This window comes from Nyctereutes procyonoides, unplaced genomic scaffold (genome assembly GCF_905146905.1).
Source record: "Nyctereutes procyonoides isolate TBG_1078 unplaced genomic scaffold, NYPRO_anot_genome, whole genome shotgun sequence".
NCBI classification, from domain to species: domain Eukaryota; kingdom Metazoa; phylum Chordata; class Mammalia; order Carnivora; family Canidae; genus Nyctereutes; species Nyctereutes procyonoides.
This window is the reverse complement of record NW_026575046.1, coordinates 11,846,091-11,858,893: the sequence shown is the minus strand read 5'-3', so window position 1 is coordinate 11,858,893 and position 12,803 is coordinate 11,846,091. Positions and strand designations below refer to the sequence as shown.

Sequence of the window (12,803 nt, the reverse complement as noted above, 5' to 3'; positions counted from 1 at the left end):
GTATGTGACTTAGGGTAAGAGGTTTCGTGGCACCACCACAGCCACTGCTGTTACCACTAATAGCAGTCACACTAGCAGCAAATCCAACATTAGACATCATTTGAAATCACTTGCACTGTTCCTGTCTTCTCTAGACTGTCAGAGAATAACATCAGAGAACACAGTGTGCATATTTCTTTATCTTTTGATCACAACCTCAATAATATTTGCCCAAGTCTTTCTGTTAATAGTGACATGCCTCCACTTCGTTTCACTGTGAAGAACCTGTCTGAGAATTGATGGATCTGGACGAGAGGGTAGCCAATTAGGTAATGGCCTCCAGCAAGAGCGGACTCTGTAGAAGACTCGCCTTTGAACTGTGTGGAGTTGAACTAGAAGGCACAGCTGTTACATAAATCAGAGAGAAAAGAGCAAGGTTACACCTGTAGCTTGACTCAACAGCTATATTTTCTTAGCTCAAATAGTAGAGTAGTTTAATGATAGCTAATACAATACTCGGATTAATTAAGTAATCTTGACTTCGATTATTTAGATAACTCAAGTAAGTGGGGAATTATATCCAAAATTAAACTGTTAATTTCAGAAATGGAGTCATTGTCTTAAAGAGTTCCTACCAGAAAAGAAGCTCATAGGGAATCAGTTACAAAAGGTCTTAACAGTTTAATGGCAAAGAAAATTATCAAAAGAGCCCATGGTTATAAATTTAAAGCCAGGGATCTACTTTATTAAGTAGGTACAGAGAGTATCTCACTAAGTTTGGAAACATCTTTCTATAGGGATTTTTTAATTAAATGTTTTATTAATTTATTCATGAGAGAAAGAGAGAGAGAGTCAGAGGGAGAAGTAGGCTCCATGCAAGGAGCCCAATGTGGGACTTGATCCCAGGACTCAAGGATCACACCCGGAGCTGAAGGCAGATGCTCAACAACTGAGCCACTCAGGTATCTCAGGAAATTGTTTTCTAACTACCTGTTCCAATCTGAACTTGGCTCTGACTTGATAAAAAGAACTGACTTGTAAAAGGAACAGATGAAAGTCTGTGTCTACTGGGTCCTAATACATTACTGTTAAAATTTTTGCCATAGCAGAGCTTATCCATACCTTAAAATGGGTACCAGGGTCAGTTGCTAAAACTAGAGACATGCTGTGACAAAATCTCTAGCTGTTCCCAAGTATGTGTACATTTATCACAGGCATCCCAGGATCTAATTATTTTTCTTTCACTGATGCATGTCTTTTGTCTTCAGAAATACTAAAAATTAAAGTATATGCAATAGTGTTACAATTTTAATGAGGAATAATAAAATGTGAAAAGTCAAGTTTTTATTATATACTTATATAACTTTCTTAGCATTTAAATACAGTGGAATTGATTTGCTGCTGATCCTCAGGGTCCAGGGAAAATTTTGCAAAGGTAACAAAGTACAGTGAACTGTACCATGGTTTTATCATTTTAATCTCTCTCTGAAGATATAAACTGAGCCCTTGGAAACCCAATTCAATCATCCAAAATATACAAAGTTCAAAGTATGAAATAAATGGTATCTTTCATCAATCCTATTAATTTCAAAATTTAAGATGCTCACCTTTAGTATGCTCATTTGTGCTAGAAAAGAAACAGTAATATTTATGATTCATCTTCTTGGCATGTGAACTCATACTCACTAAAAATAATCCAATACTGAACATACTGAATTAAATATATAAGCTCTCACTGAAGGAAAAAAAAACCTAAAAGTATAAAATAAGTCCTTATTTGTGAATGAATTAATACACATTACTTTTGGCACATATTGGGTATGCTGTATCTTAGATAATGATAATTTACATGTGTGGTGCTTTGCAGTTTACAAAGTACTTCTATGTACATTTTCTTATATGATCTCCAGTAAGCCCTGTGGGGATGGCTAAGCAGGCATTTTTATTATCTAAAAAGAAATTGAGTCTCAGAAGGGTTATTTGATCATTTCACACAGCTAGGTAACAGAACCAGGATTTGATAGAACACAGAATCACATAATGGTAATAAATACCATTACATTCATTTTCTCCAAACCTCCAGCAGTATTGTCTATAAATGCTATTAATTGATGGACTATTTTAGAAAGGAATACATCCCTGGAGATTTCATCAAGGTTTGCCAAATAACTTGGTAGATATTTCACGTGGTATTTTGTGCAGTAACTTGTTTTTCCGCTAAACTGTATCCTCAAGATTTATTTCTCTGTGTTTAACTAGATGTATTGTTTCAAGGATTGTGTCCTCTGGCTTCCATCAGGGATAAGTGACAGCTGTCTGTGCATTAATGAAGCACGAAGGCTGTTTTCCATCAGAAGGAGGACCAGATCATCGCTTTTCACCCTCATCCTTTGAACTATTTAATTTTACAGCCATCCAAGTCAACTTTTATTCTTTTAGTTTGTGTTCTAGAATTTTAAAAGGAGAGAAGACAGAAAAGTTCAGCACCTAAGTAGACAGCTTTTGTCAAATCTAACTCCTACATTGTTTTACAAGATTCCTTTTGTTCTGTGGTAAATGGCAGTGCCTTTCACTGTAAAAGTAATTTATAAATATCTCCTTTTGGTGTAGACTTCTGTGTTTCTGATAGAACTCTTAAGTTTTGTTCAGAGTATATTTTTCCCTTTTGGGAACAGGAGTAGAACATTTTAATCTCTGATATTAATTCAATGTGTTACTATCAAATGGTTGGTAAAATGGAAAACGGACATGCAAAAATCATTCTTCAGCTTTTCCCTCCATTTTAATTAAATGGTGTAGTTGGAAGAAATGTGATCTTCTGAGTTCTGATTGGGAAAGACAAAGAGAGCAGCCCCTGCCATTCAGAAGCCTGCCTGGCACTCACAGCTAGGTCGTATTATTCTCCAACTAGACATAAACCATCTCACAGAATACCAACCTCAGACAGAGTTACTCTGAGATCTTGATAAAAGGAGATAAAGCAAAGCCATGTCATAATTCTGTCTAAACACAAAAAGAGTCACAATGCAACCCACAAAATATCAAACACCCCCTTATTCATCCAAAATGTATGACTGCTACCTTTTTAAAAATCGGTTACAGCTTTATCTTCATTCTAGTCTCACCTTCTTTTTTTCTTTTTGTTTTAAGATTTTATTTATTTATTTATCAGAGAGAGAGAGAGGGAGAGGGAGAGAGAGAGAAAGCACACATGAGCCAGGGGAGGCAGATAGAGAGGGAGAGGCAGGCTCTCTGCTAGCAGGGAGCCCGAAGTGGGGCTTGATTCCAGGACCCTGAGATCATGACCTGAGCTGAAGGCCGACACTTAACTGACTGAGCCATGCAGGCACCCTCACCTTCTTTTCAATAAGGTTTATTGAGATACCCAATCATGGATATTCCCCTGCTTTCTGACAGCATTTAATGTTGAGCAAATCCCTGCCTCTCTAGATCCTCCCCCAAATCACCCAATCAAGACAAAAATCCTATGATAGATTCTCTCTCTCTCTCTCTTTTTTTAAAGATTTTATTTTATTTGACAGAGAGAGAGCATGAGTGGGGAGGGGCAGGGGGAGATGGAAAAGCAAACTCCTCGCTCAGCAGGGAACAAGAGGCAAGGCTAGATCCCAGGACCTCCCCACCTCAGAGATCACAACCTGAGTTGAAGTCAAATGGTTAACCCACTGAGCCACCCAGGCACCCCTATGATAGGTTCTTTTTAAGCATATTTTATTGAGATACCCTGTGATTCCCAGTGCATTATATGTTCAACCAAACCTGCTCCAACTAGAGATATATTCCTGGTGGTCTTTGGCTGCAGAACATGGAGATATATATATTATCTTTGTCTCAGCTTCTTACTAGTAACTTGAAATCAAACATTATTTAGGCACTCTGGTCTTTGTTTCTTCTCTATAAAATGGAGATATTCTTATTCACCATAAGACTATTAAGGTATTAGTTAAGATAAACAATATAAAATACCCTAATGGTGCTATAACATAAGTATTAAATATAACTTTTCCCATTTCATATTTTTTATATTTTCTTCCTTCTCTTTCTGATTTTCCCACAGTCATGTCTTCTCAATTGTTTGATCTATGTTTTGTAACTCATATGATTTAAAAAATAGTTTAAGAAACCTTCTTTTATAAAGTTTAATTTGAAATCAGAATTTTTGCAATGAACTGGTCAAGTGTAAAACCACTGTCCTGACTTTGCTTAATTATCATTGTATTTTGAGAAAAAAAATCTGCTACCTCCTGCAATCATTTATTGACAACCCTATGTTCTGGGGAGTAAGCTGGGCAACGTGAGCACAGAAAAGAATTAGGCATTGTTTTACCATCATTTAATGCATGTTTATCTCCAATATATTGCCAAGTATCGACCATACTAATAGTTCTCAAGCATGTTTCCAGTGCAGTGTGTCTGGGGTTTATGAAACAGTCCTGCAGTCATAGTGCTATACCAAGCTTCTCAATTGGTGAAATGAGATTCACTGACAAATATGATAATAAACCCAGGGGATAATCCAATTCCAATATAACCTTCAAATACTTAAATAGATATCTAACAGATATAAAAGGAGAATGAAAAATCGACACCTGTTGGAGATTTTAATAGAAAATCATGGATTAAGCAGGCAAAAATGTTGAGAATACATAGAGGATTTGAACAACACGAAAACTGTCTTCATCACATTTGTGTGTAGCTTCTCCCAATAAACAGAGCAAACTCATAGTTTTTAGACATGTAGAACATTTATAAAATTTGACCCCATATTCCACAAGGAATGCTTTAAGGAATACTAAAGAACTGGTAGTTGGTGGAAAACCTTCTCTAGTCAAAATGCAATAAAAATAAAAATAAGCAATAGATTTGGAGGCTTTTAAATCCTTTTTCCAAACATGAGGGCTCTCTGGCTTTGTGTGACTTTTTAAGCTCTGAGCCACTGCTATTGAAGTCAAAAGCCAATGGCTTTAAGAACCTAGTGCATGATGATACATCACCCACTTGCTTTGCCATCCTCCTCAAACATCCCCAATATCCTGAAAGATTCCCAAAATAAACAGCAAATATAAAAGGAAAATAGATACAGACTGATAGAAAAGACACTAGACCAGTATAAGCAGGGATGAATATAGCTTTGGTCGACATCAAGAGTTAGATAGTATTCTTGGGTCTGATATAACTAGAGCAAGAGTATTGACTACTTGAGCATTGAAAAAACAATAAAATCCAACAGCTTTGGGAAGATTTAGATAGAAAAGTTAGGGTTAGAAGCAGTGAACAATGGAGAACCACTTTGTTTTCTCATATTATAAAATTGGGCTCTTAGGAAACTCGGTTTGGCAACTGTATACAAGACATTTCCAGAAGAAGAGATAGAACTTAGAATATTTATGAGATGATAAGTAATTGGCACTAGAAAAATTCCAGAGAGTCATGTAGTGGGTGTTTTAATGATAGTATGCACCTGTATGAGATACCAGTGTTCTGGTGTTTGCTTCCAGGTTGATGTTCTAAAGTCACCCTAATAAGTATTTCTATCTGGGCTAAGAGATTTAGTGAGAACAAGAAGTTCACAGAACAGTGTGCAAAAGCAAGTGGAAAAGAGAGGAACTCAGAAAGAAAGGAAAAAGAAAGAAAAACTGAGTTAAGGAGCCATTTTATCATTGATGATGCTATGAGTACCACCATGCTTACCACTCCACTTCTCACTCTGCCAAAACGCACTAGCAAGTGGGAAAAAAATGATAATCCAGGAAGAGGGATCTGTTCTTTCATCCACATAAAAACCAGAGTGTTATGCTGAAGGGCATTTTGAATTTAATCCAATCCAGCTATAATCCTCCATTTAAGAAACTTCCATTTGGCATGGAGAATACCAATGTTGATATCCAAGGAGGAAAGGAGGGAAATAATACTTTGGCAGCTTTGTTCCCTAATTTTTTTCTTCCTTACATCCACCCCCCACACACACATACATAACTCATTATTTATTTTCATATTTGAGTTGGGAAAACTAGAATGAAGGTGAATGGAAAAATGCAATTATTCTCTTTTTATTATGATATATTAAAAAAATAAAGATCTTGGAAAATATTTTTAAAAGATAATAACTTTTATTTAACATAAAAGCAATATGAATTTTAATTTGTTATCTTACCATACATTGAAGATATGGCGTACAGAATAAATTCCACTCAAGGGGCACCTGGGTGGCTCAGTGGTTGAGCATCTTCCTTTGGCTCGGGTCTTGGGCCTAGGATGAGTCCTGTGTCAGGCTCCCTCTGGGGAGCCTGCTTCTCCCTCTGCCTATGGCTCTGCCTCTCTCTCTGTGTCTCTCATGAATAAATAAATAAAATCTTAAAAAAAAAATAAAAAAGGATAAATTCCACTCAAGTAATGAATTACTTAAAAGAAAAATTCAGGGCATTAGGTATTTAGAAAGAATGTTACTCTCTTTATTACATGTATATTTTATTGTGTTATAGACACTTAAAATACAAACATTATCACATTGATTCAATCATGTGTAATAAAACATAGTTTACAGTGATTTAAGGAGATTTAGAGCTCTATGTTTCATTTAATTTCCTTATTTGCAATATAAATGGGCAGTTAGTAAAATTTTGCTGTAAAGTAAAATGATCTAAATAACTCTGCTTAACCGTATATTTAATATAATTTTTTTCTTATTCCTTTTACTTTAATCCAGAATTTCACAGAAGTATCATTTAATGCATATTTTAAAAAGAAAGATATTTTCATAGCTATCGTAGCTACTAGCTGCAAAACACCTCTGAGTACCTTTATCAGAACAAAGTTTCCACGTGGTTACTAGCTCAATAAAACTGGTTAAACATTTACTCAGGAAAAGAAATGAAAACTGATTCTGTCCTCAATTAAAAAAAAAAAAAGAGCCTGAGGTATGCAGATGATCAACAGACTCAGCTATCATTTTTTAAAAAAATATTCAGAGTTGAAGTTTTCATTTCATTACCATTTGAACTTTGATAGTATTTTATAAGTTATAAGGCTGTATTAGGGTCCCAGCAGGAAACAGCAATCAATTCGGTAATTGAGGAGAGTTTAATTAAGGAACCACTGTCTAAGTCTGGACAAGGTTTAGGATTTCTGTAAGGTAATCCAAAATCCCCTGAGGCTAGCAGCAGTTTGGAGTCCTATTTACCCCAAGGCTTGAAAGGATATGAGAGGAAGTATTTTCTAGAACTCAGACCAAGGAAGAGGGCGCTGTGGTCTTTGATGGTAACCTGTCAGGGTCTGAGCATGGAAAGTACATATTCAGGCTATCCCCACCCTTTGGTCTTCCCTGGTGCTTTCCATTGACCAAAATCATAAATAAGTCACCAGGCAAAGGACTCCATTGATATATTTCATATTAGTCAGCTCCATTCCCAAGACGCTGAGCTCAATGGAGGAGGATTTAAATTAAATCTGGGAGAAAAACAGAACACAGCCAGCATATGGGCCCAGTGGATAATTTAGGAATTCACTCAGAAAATGTTTATTAAACATCTATTATATACTATGTTACTGTGCTAGGCACTGAGGATGCAAATATGAACAGAACATAATTCTTGCAATGGAAAACAACCTGGGCTTGTTTTTCTTTTCTTTTTTTTTTTTTTCTCTTTTCTTTTCTTGAAACTTAACACATTAAAAAAGGACTAAGGAAAACAAAAGTAGGAAAAAATTCACTGTGAAGGAAAAGATATTATGAAGCATAAAATATTCATTCATAGGAAAAAATATAGAGAACTACTCCCCATCCCAGTCTCCATCTGCCCTGAAAGATAAAGTCTTATAAAAATTATTCTGGACCTAAAATTCCTATAAATGAATAGTGGGCCTAAGTTATATGAGGGGGCACAGAGAATTGATTCATGCTTAATAAACCCTGCAATTAATAAAACCTTGTTCCTAGGCTACTCCCTCCTCTGGGGAGCTCTCAGTATTTTATAGCCCTTGTCTAAGAAGCCTTATAACTCCTCTGCATTAGAAAGAATGGAATAAGTGTGTCAATGGGGTGGGTATGTTTTCTTTTTTTTTCCGTACCTTGAATCCTTTACTAGTGAGTCAGTGTTTTGCATCTCTAATTTTCCTATTTTATGGAGTGACTAAGGGGTAGCTTTTCTCTCCCTGCATTATGTCATAGTTGCTGGAGATCACAAATCCTCAAATAGTAAATTTTTTAATTAATTCAAAGAATATTAAGTAAACTCTATACTTCTGACAAAAAAAAATTCTCCTTAATTTTTCCATGAACTTCTGTTTGTTTCTGTACCTGATAAAACGTTTTATGATGCATATCTAGACTGAGTGTGACATAGTTGATGGTGATAAAAATGACCCACTTAATAATTGATTGTTTTCTTAGTATAATCTCAATTGCTTAGAAATACCTGTCTGTTGGGGTACCTGTGTGGTACAATCAGTTAAGTGTCTGACGCTTGGTTTGGCTCTGTTCCTATTCTCAGGGTCATGGGATCAAGCCCCACATCAGGCTCCATGCTCAGTGTGGAATCAGCTTGAGATTTTCTCTCCCTTTCCCTCTGCCCCTCCTGTTCATTCTCTCTCTCTCTCTCAAACTCTCTCTCTCTCTCTCTCTCTCTCTCTCAATCTCTCTCTCTCTCTTTCTCTCAAATAAATAAATAAATAAATCTTTAAAAAAAGACCTGGCTGCTTAGGTATATACTGTATCTGCTGGGATTAATTTTTATAGGTTCATAAAGTCATTGTGACATTTTTCAGGCCATTGCTTATTTAGCCTCTGTTAGAATTGTCATAAACACCAACAAGTGTAAGCAAGTGCCCTTCTCAGCCAGGCAAGGCACCATAGTGTTGTATTGTTGCTGTTTATTGGTTTTGTTTTCTTGAAACTAATGGATGGAAGTTTCCAGCTAGGAATGAGATACCCTAGATGTTAACTGGGATTTTCTGACTTCTTTAAACTTGTTTGGACATCTGTTCATACCTAATGGAAGCCAAGGCAGTGCTCAGGGCTTCTGCAAGTCGAGGGAAGTGTGGTGCCCATGTTTTCCCACTCTATCTACTTTTCCTTCCCTTTTCCTGTAAGCATTCACTTCTTTTTTATAAGATTTGTTTATTTATTTATTTGAGAGAGAGATTGAGAGAAAGACATAGAAACAGCATGAGCGCACATGCCGGTAGAGGGGTGGAGAGAGAGAGAAAGAGTTTCCAGCCAATTCTCCTCAGAACATGGAGCCTGAGTGGGTCTTGATCTCACAACTGTGAGATCATGAGCTGAGCTGAAATCAAGAGCCAGATGCTTAACTCACTGAGCCACCCAGGCACTCTGCTGTATGCATTCATTTTAATGGCATTTCAGCAGACAGGAAGCAGACCTTTGCCCAAATTTTCCCATTATACACCCCTCACACAAAAGTATCTGCAAGAATTGTAGAGTTGGGGAGGTGTGGGAAGATATAAAGGGTATTTATAATGGAAATAATTTCAGATTGAGACTCAGCACCTTAAAATATTCTTTTGGTCTCTTTATTTCCCAGAAATTTCTAGTGACCCTCCCCATCTAAGTACTTCTCCATCTCAGCTTATTTCTTGCCCTCTTGTCGGCTTCCTTCTTTCTCTATTCCCTCCCCCCTCCCCCCATGTTTTCATCCTTCTATAGAAGAGAGAATCAAAATATTTCCCTTGTCCCAAGGAGGTTTATTCAACCCTCAGCTTTGTTGCAGCTTGTCCTGCTGGCACACATATTCTCAGGGTCATACATTCCAGACCAAGTGGCTTACAAGATTCCTCCACAAAAAAAATCTATTCTCTCTCTAAAAGGGTAAATGGAGTTATTAAGGTAAGAGCAATTTCCACTTTGCTGTGGTGGGACATATATTTCCTAATAAGATAACAGTTTTTTCATTTTTTTGCTTTAAACTTGAGAGAGCATAGAACAAAATCTGGTTACATAATAAAGTATGGAGCAAGGGGAGCTGTGTCTTTGACAATGCAAATACATTGTTTCGTAATGTGCTGATAATTCCACTTAAAACTCTGAACATGTACACAGCTTTTTGGTGAGTTAAGGACAATCTTACATAGATAGTGGAACCAAGTAGGAAAATATATGAGCTAGGCTTAAACTGTGTATTTTTACATATTTTTCCTTTCATTTTTGAACTTTGGAGAATCTTAAACAATAGGGCAAGCAGTGAGATTCTTAAAGAGCTGGATAGAATAAGCTTCAATTTCCTACATGACTTACAAACCAGCTTTTTGGTGGCTAAAATCTCTTTCAACAAAACTATACTGAGAATAAATAATACTAAGATAGAATCCACAGCAAAAATGAGTTAAACACCTGACAGAAAAGACCCCAGATAGAAAAAGTAATGTTGGAAAAGAAAACCATAGCTGGAGGCATCACAATTCTGGACTTCAAGCTGTATTACTAAGTGGTAGTCATCAAAATAATATGGTACTGGCACAAAAAGAGGCCCATAGATCAATGGAACAGAATAGAAAACCTAGAAATGGACCCACAACTATATGGTCAACTAATCTTCAACAATTCAGGAAAAAATATCCAATGGAAAAAAGACAATCCTTTTGGACAGAGACTTGCAGAAGAATGAAATGGGGTCACTTTCTTACACCATACACTACAATCAATTCAAAATGGATGAAAGACCTAAATGTGAGACAGGAATCCACTAAAATCCTAGTGGAGAACACAGGCAGCAACCTCTTTGACCTTGGCCATAGCAACTTCTTACGAGACACTTCTCTGGAAGCAGGGGAAACAAAAGCAAAAATGAACTATTGAGACTTCATCAAGATAAAGCTTCTGCATAGGGGCACCTGGGTGGCTTAATTGATTAAGCGTCTGCCTTTACCTCAGGTTATGATCCTGGGGTCCTAGAATCAAGCTCTATGTTGGGCTCTCTGCTCAGCAGGGAGCCTGCTTCTCCCTCTCCCTCTGTCAAATAAATAAATAAAATATTTGCCTGCTTGTGCTCCCTCTCTCAAATAAATAAATAAAATATTTTTTTAAAAAAACGTTAAGAATAGAACTGTCCTATAGCCCAGCAGGTGCACTACTAGGTATTTATCTAGAGGATAGAAAAGTGCTGATTCAAAGGGGCACACACACCCCAATGTTTATAGCAATGCTATCAATGATAGTCAAATTATGGAAAGAGCTCACATGTCCATCAGTTGATGCATGGATAAAGAAGAAGTGGTATGGGCACCTCGGTGGCTCTGTTCATTAAGTTTTTGCCTTTGACTCTGGACATGATCCTGGGGTCCTGGGATTGAGCCCTACTTTAGGTTCCCTGGTCAGCAAGGGGTCTGCTTCTCACTACCCCTCTGCTCCTTCCTCTCCTCCTCCCATTGCTCATAAATAAATGAGATCTTTTTAAAAAATGAAGTGATATATATCCTCAATGAAATATTACTCAGCCACCAAAAAGAATGAAATGTTGCCATTTGCAACAATGTGGATAGAACTAGAGTGTATTATGCTAAGTGAAATATGTCAGTCAAAGAAAGACAAATACTGTATTATTTCAGTCATATGTGGAATTTGAGAAACAAAATAGAGAGAGAGAAGAGAGAAGGAAAGCTCTTAACCATAGAGAACAGAGGGTCATTGGAGGGGAGAGGGGTGGGGGGATGGGTATTAAGGAGGGCACCTGTTGTGATGAGCACAGGGTACTTTATATAAACAATACATTACTAAATTCCACTCTTGAAACCAATACTACACTATATGTTAACTAAGTTGAATTTAAATAAAATCTTGGAAGCTAAAAGACCAAGGAAAAAACGAGAGTCTAACACCTGAAAAGGAGAAGAAACAGGTGAGATGGGAAAGACTGAAGTTGCCTGTGTTAAATATCAATTTTTGATACGTGGTGGGACCCTGCTGGGAAAGCTGCAGAAGGGAAGGCAGGGCTATTGCCATTGTGGTTGTTATCTTGTGCGCTTTGAGATTCTACCTAGGTATCAAACTGAGAAGCTCGGTGGTTGGCAGCAACGTTGATGTCACGTGATTTTTATGTCACATAACAGGAGAGAACATGCGGCAGGGCTTAAGTTCAGATCCATTTTGGTGTTATGAGTGATAAAGAAAAGGAAAATATAAGAGAATGTAGGGGACTCAAGTTCAAACAAAAGTTAATAGAAGTTGGAGAATACACCCCTGACATTTATGTTTTGATTCTCCTTCAATTTGATTTAAGATGAGGAATTTACCTCATGGACAAAAACGCTGTCATGGCCCACATTTCAAGATGTGTTCCACATTGTAACTGTTGAGCTTGGAGATGCTCAGACTTCACAGCTACACGTGAAAGATATCAAGGCACCACCTATAAATCAGGACAATGGACAGCATCAGCTAAGGAAATCTTTAGCAAGGTTAGGTAGGGAGCTCCTCTTAGAGGCATTCTCAGCAAGTATCTTAAATATATTCAGCAGTCAAAGCCTTTTTACAGTGTGATTACACGGTTACAGGCTCGCCACATGGCTTCCCAGAGTAAAGCATAACAAGCTGTATTTGAAGAGACCCTTACACACACAGCTTGGCTGACCACGCTCAGCATAGAGTTTACATACAGATCAATAAAGACCGCGTTCCAATCGAATCTCAGGCCTGGCTTCTAATTGTTTCCCCTAAATTATAAGTGGATCACTTTTGCATCTTCCTAACTGAATCAGGGATTTTAACTTATTTACTTCCAGAGACTATGCCCTAGGAGTATAAATGCTCACCTAACTAAAAAGCCTAGTGGACCACTTAGCAGAAAGCATTTTCC

At 37.1% G+C, this 12,803-nt stretch overlaps 1 pseudogene; it reads left to right on the top strand.

The window, feature by feature from the left end:
* LOC129509738 (transmembrane protein 125-like) overlaps nucleotides 1-12,803 on the top strand; it is an 80,890-nt pseudogene that overhangs the window by 20,231 nt on the left and 47,856 nt on the right.